We start from the raw sequence: 6,012 nt of genomic DNA, 5'->3' as shown, positions 1-6,012 counted from the left end.
GTTTTTAGTTAACCTTAGGACTTTGTATTTTTTCCAAATGTAAGATGAACTTAACGACGCATTAACAATGTCTTGTCTACTTGCGTTGGGAATAATCGGCAGAATTTGTCTGAAATCTCCTTAAAAAACAACTACTTTTGCTACCAAAAAAGCATTTCTGAGTCACTAATGCCTCGACTACCAAAAATATCGTTAATACTTCTATCTAATGCGTCAAATGTATGCCTATGAACCATTGGTGCTTCATCCCATATAATCAACGTAGTCTTCTTTAGTAACTTAGCAACATCACTGTCTGACTTTATGTAACAAAGACAATCTTCATTAAGAACTAGAGGAATTTAAAGAGAGAGAGTGTTGTCCTACCTCCTGTAAGAAGTAATATCACTCGAAGCAACGTTAACAATTTCTCCTCTAGAAATGTTTTACATGTTCCGCCATAACCATATACAAAAAATACATCTCCTTGGTTATTTTGAACCGCTCTAAGGATATCGTGATAAACACCTCATTGCTCGTTTTTAAAGCACCTAGAAGTTGATGGAACTCATTCCGTAGATTAGCTATGTCGTAATATAGCTCCTCCGTAATCAAACGATTGTTTGAAGACTTAAGAAAATCGTCATCAGGGTAAGGCATAGTGGTGAATTTTTTTGGCTGGAATTGTTTCAAAGTAAAACCTTTTCAATCTCAAACAATGTCAAGTTCTTGACTTGTTCTTCATTGAGGGATAAACTTGTGAAATCTATAATGTAAATGTAAGCAACCATTACATAGAAAGTATAACTAAAAAAATATATAAGAAAAAACATAATATTTAAGAAATAATAAAACAATAAATTAGTTTGTATTTAAATAATAATTGTATAAATACTTAAATATATAATTAACGTACCTGGAGACTTTAGTGCAATTCGTTGATCGTAAAGAATCTCATCTGCCAAGTATTGCCATATTTTTTGCTAAATAAATTCAAGTCTAGACAAACTATTTAAAATCAACATGGTTGCAAATAAAGACCATAGATAAAAACCAAATCCGGTTAAACTTGCTTCTTCAATGGCATCAACATATTCCTTATCGTCATCTCAAAGCCTAAGAGCATAACATGCATCTCTACAAGTAGGCGTCTTCGAATGATTTAGGACCTTTGACTTTATCCAAAAGAATTCTTAAATAATATGTTTCATTTAGAGTAGGAGAAACTGAATGAATTCTTCCAATTGAAAAGCCTTTTTTCCTTCGATCCCAATGTCGCTCTTCCAGTTTCCACACAAACTATATAGGGAATTCAACATAAGTAAGTTTTCGTGTTTCTTGATAAAGTTCATTACACTTCATCCAGGCTAAGAACATTAAAGACGCCACAGAAGGTCTATTTATGACATTTTCATAATCATCTTCAGCTCCAAAAACAATTTGTTGTTGTCCACGAAGATGGAAAAGAAGCCTCAAAACAGAATGAGTCCTGTAATGAACATCGTACCCAAATATATGCCATGAAGCTTCACATGCAGATGCATATCTATAGTCATAATATTCCTTTATTTCATCAACAAAATTATTATTATCTTCTTCATTACTACTTTCTACAACTGCAAAAGTAGCTCTATCCGGACCCTTGTTGATATATTTGAACAAATACTTAATAGAAGATGCCTGATTGCACCACTCAACATTAATGTGTGCATGATATATTTTCAAAAGATATTTGTTATATGCAACAACATTTCTGTTATCTAGTTTAACACCTGAGTTTTCAATAAAACATCCATAATTTCGTCTGCGATATAAAGGAAAACCATTATGTACTCTACTTGTTATCTAGCCAACCTGATATTATGTACTATACTTGTTTATGTGCATGATATCAATCTGAAGTTAAAGAATCTATCTGATTGTTGTAAAAAGGCATATTAAGATATCTGAAAGGAACTTCTAATCTGCACCTTTGGTATCCCAAGGACTCAGGTTTCGACCTAATTGAGTATGCGGATAGTGATTTTACAGGTTGAAAAATTGATAGGAAAAGAACCACTAGAGGCTGTCAGCTTCTATGTGGAAAGTTGGTGAGTGGACAAGTAAGAAGTAAAACTCAATGTCTACATAACTGCTGAGGCTGGATATGTTGTCATTGGAAGCTGTTGTGCCCAAATCCTTTGGATGAAAAACCAGCTTAGTGACAATGATCTTCAGCTCTCAAAGATATATATCTATTGTGATAGCACTAGTGCCGTTGCAATTACAAACAACTATGTTCTTCACTCCAAGACCAAACATATTGATATCAGATATCATTTTATCAGAGAACATGTAATGGAATTATCATTAAGATCCTCAGAATCATCAGGATCTGTGTCATATGTAGGATGTGACACTGATCTAGACTTCTTGGAGTCGGAAGAGACAAAAGCAATATTTATGCTTTTAGGATCTAGAAATACATTTTTCCTAACTAGTTTAGTTTGCCCATGGTTATACAGAGTACTGTATAAAACATTTAAAGGCTATGGTCTAGATCATTGGAGGTTTTGCAAAAACATTTATAATTTTCCAGAAGTCGGGAAGACAATCCATAAATTTACAATATCAAAAAATGTATCATGAACTTTAAGATCATTTAGAAGAGAATTGAACCTTTTGATACACAACAGTGAGTAATTCATAATTTTCTCATACAAATAGTTCACATTGTCCATTGAGACCGATCTTCTTGCTTTGCTTGACTTTAGAAGTTCCTTCATGTAGAACAATAAGAGTGTTTCACATATTGTTGGTCCGTTAGGGTCTACAAGATGTGTATAACAGTTTGTAGAAGGAGGGTGATGAATATAAACACAGTAAACTTTTCAAATTTAAAATATATATATATATATATATTGATAAAAAATGATCAATACAGATTTTACAAGATTGTTTGCGGAAAGATAATGTAAATATAACATATCTAAACAATCTAAGTTACACACTAGTTCTTAGCAAAGAGAAATGATTTGCTGTAAAAGACTTAGAAGGAAGTCAGTTCTTTCTGGGTAAGAACTATTTAGAATACTAAAAAGGGATCCTAACTTGCTTTTGAAGATAAGCGATTTTTGTGTTCTTAGATGTGTGTTTTTTTACTTATGAATATAAGTTAGGGTTCAAGAGTAAGTATTTCGTATCTCTGCATGGAGATAGAACACATCTATTTATACCCATTGCAGTAAATGCACATTTAATGCACTACGTTAGGGTTTGAACACATGTCAAGTCTTTAGAGAAAGACTTGTCCGTTGTTGTAGTGAATAGTACAAAAGCCTATTCATGAGCAAACATTCTTTCATAAAGTTGGTGGGTAGTAGAGTCAACTAATTGGCTCCATACCATACTCTACTCTAGAAAGAATATGGGTTTGTCCTTTGTGTGTGAATGGACAAGACAAAAACAATCGTGTTCAACAAGCTTCTGTTGATCGCTGAATACTGAAATAACCTGAAGGTCTCTTCAGTATTGGTTGAGGCTTGGGCAGTCTTCACACATATATAGACCAGGTTGTAATCACTGTATACCGCTTCAAATCACGTACTCACCAGTCTCTAATCTTCGGTTTCAGTCTTCAACTTTCGCTGAAGGTTCTTTGGTGTGAGTTTTGTCTTCTTGAAGTATCGTTGTTGCTGATAAATTTACATTACATGTTCTCAACGATCACTGAACAGACTTAGTGATGATCGCTGGAACTGAAAGACAGAAACATAAATAATTCGTATAAGGTAAAAGGAACTATCATTAAATCACTGAGAGAGAGAGGATCAACACATATCCTTGGTAGTGTAGAGATTTATGATAGAATTATAAACATAATCTGGTAGTGACATAGCAATGATAATTCTAGCTTTAGTGTCTATAGCAATTTGCCTTTTATCATCGTTTGTCCATTGATCTAAAGTTTTGATGATTTGCCTTACTAGATCGACTACTTTATCATTTTCATCAGGATCTCCATGAAGGTGACATACACAAATGGGCCATTTTTAAGGATGTTGGGAATTTGATTATCAACCCCTTCAAGAAAGAGGGTCGTACGATTTTTCAAAGCGAAAAGTTATCGTTTTGAAAACGAAGTTTGAATAGGGTGTCATTGTCATTGTTTATGGAAGTCGTTACAGATCTTGTTAATGAAATTAAACAAACAGTTCTGATACCACTTGTTGGTCCTAGTTGGATGATGACTAACACACAAATTATAAAAGGAGGAGGTTAGATGCGAACACATCAAATGTTCATTTTTTTTTAATTATGTATGTTTTATAGAAACAAAGTATTGCATTTTTTTTCCACAAACTAGGAAGAAAATTCTTATCCTGAATAATTTGATTAAGGACAAATTTGCTTAGATGGACATACTGAAAAAATAGTAGAAGATATTGTTTTAGATCTGAAGAACTAAGAGTATTCAAATATTGACGCTGATTTGCCTAAGAAATTAAAACTCAATGTTTTTGTTAAAAAGGTGATTTGCAACATCGATAAGGTTCGCCTTTTATAGCCACCATCGCGTTAAATGTTGTGTGCCAACTTTAACGTCTATCTACATCTGATTTGTTGATCAATGCATGTTTGTACTCTTCATTTTAACCTTTAGATATCTTAAAGATATGATTGTATGTATGTTGCTCCAATCCGTCCTATTAGTACGTAGAGTGAAAAGTAAAGGAGGTACTATTACTTTAGAACTTAGATTGGCTGACATGCTAAACATGTTCCATAACAACACATGGGTTGGTGGGATCGGCTCGCTAAAATAGTTTAGTCAAACTGTCTGACTTATCTGGTACTAGTCTTCAATTGGCTAGATGACAATCCCTTTCACTTTGGTATTGATCTTCCTTCACTTCAACTAGTCTTCAATTTTGCTAAATGCATTTTGCTTGGACCAATACTGAATATAAAAATAAAAGTTTTACTACTGAAATCTGATTATGATGTTTTATCTGAAATATAGGATATATTTCAAATCCCAATAAAACCATATTACAATGGATCAAATCCTTTATGAGTAGGATCCTAAGACAAAACTTGGATCTTTAAATATTTTAGATCCTAAGATTATTTTGAATCCTCAAGAGTTTTCGGATCCTAATGTCTTTTGGATCCTGATATTTTCGAATCCCATATATTTTGGATCTTATAAGGTATTTAAGGTCCTTATATTCGAATATTTGTGTTTTTTGAATCTAACCTTATACAAATTTGGATATGATAAAATCTTATCCTTAATTTATATTTTGGATTGTAAATAAAGACCCTAAATTAATTTATATTTTGGATTGTAAATAAAGACCCTAAAAGTTTTCCAAGTCTTCATTAGATGCATTTATGTAAATATCAAATCAAATAGTTGAAACGAACAATATATACAATTTTTGCTATGAACCTGTACTAGCTCTGATATTATAGTTTTATTGAGGTCTATATGAGGATTTTCTTTTTTTATTTTTATTTTTATTTTTTATTTCTTTAAAAAAGATTTAAATTGATTTTTCCGGAAAAGATTTAAATTGTGATTCTAATAAAATCCAAACCTCAATAACAAAGAAAAACAGAAGAGCAACTATCATTTATAAAGAAGCAAAAACCCAAAAACAATCTCTCAAATTCGAAATTTAATTTCACATGGTAAAACAAGACATGAGTTAAATTATCTGTAATGTTTTATATGACAATTACATAGATTAAAGTCACAAAATATATATATATATATATATATATATATATATATATAGATGGGATTAGATTGCAAACCGCCTATTTCATGCAAACTATAGAAATTAATTTCAACCAATAGAAAAATTCTATGTTTTATTCTTTATTCTTAAAAAGAAAGTCAAGACATATCCACCTAAAACGATCAGCAGCAGCGGCGATGGATGAAAACCAGTGGGGCGGGGCGGGTCGGGGCGGGGCAGGGCAAGGTGGAGGAAAAGAAAGGGAACTTTTCTACAGTACACTATAAAACACCAAAACGGGTATGAA

The sequence above is a fragment of the Cynara cardunculus genome (genome assembly GCF_001531365.2).
Source record: "Cynara cardunculus var. scolymus isolate 2C chromosome LG 1, CcrdV1, whole genome shotgun sequence".
Taxonomy (NCBI): Eukaryota; Viridiplantae; Streptophyta; class Magnoliopsida; order Asterales; family Asteraceae; genus Cynara; species Cynara cardunculus.
The sequence above is the reverse complement of the archived record's forward strand: the minus strand, read 5'-3'. Positions refer to the sequence as shown.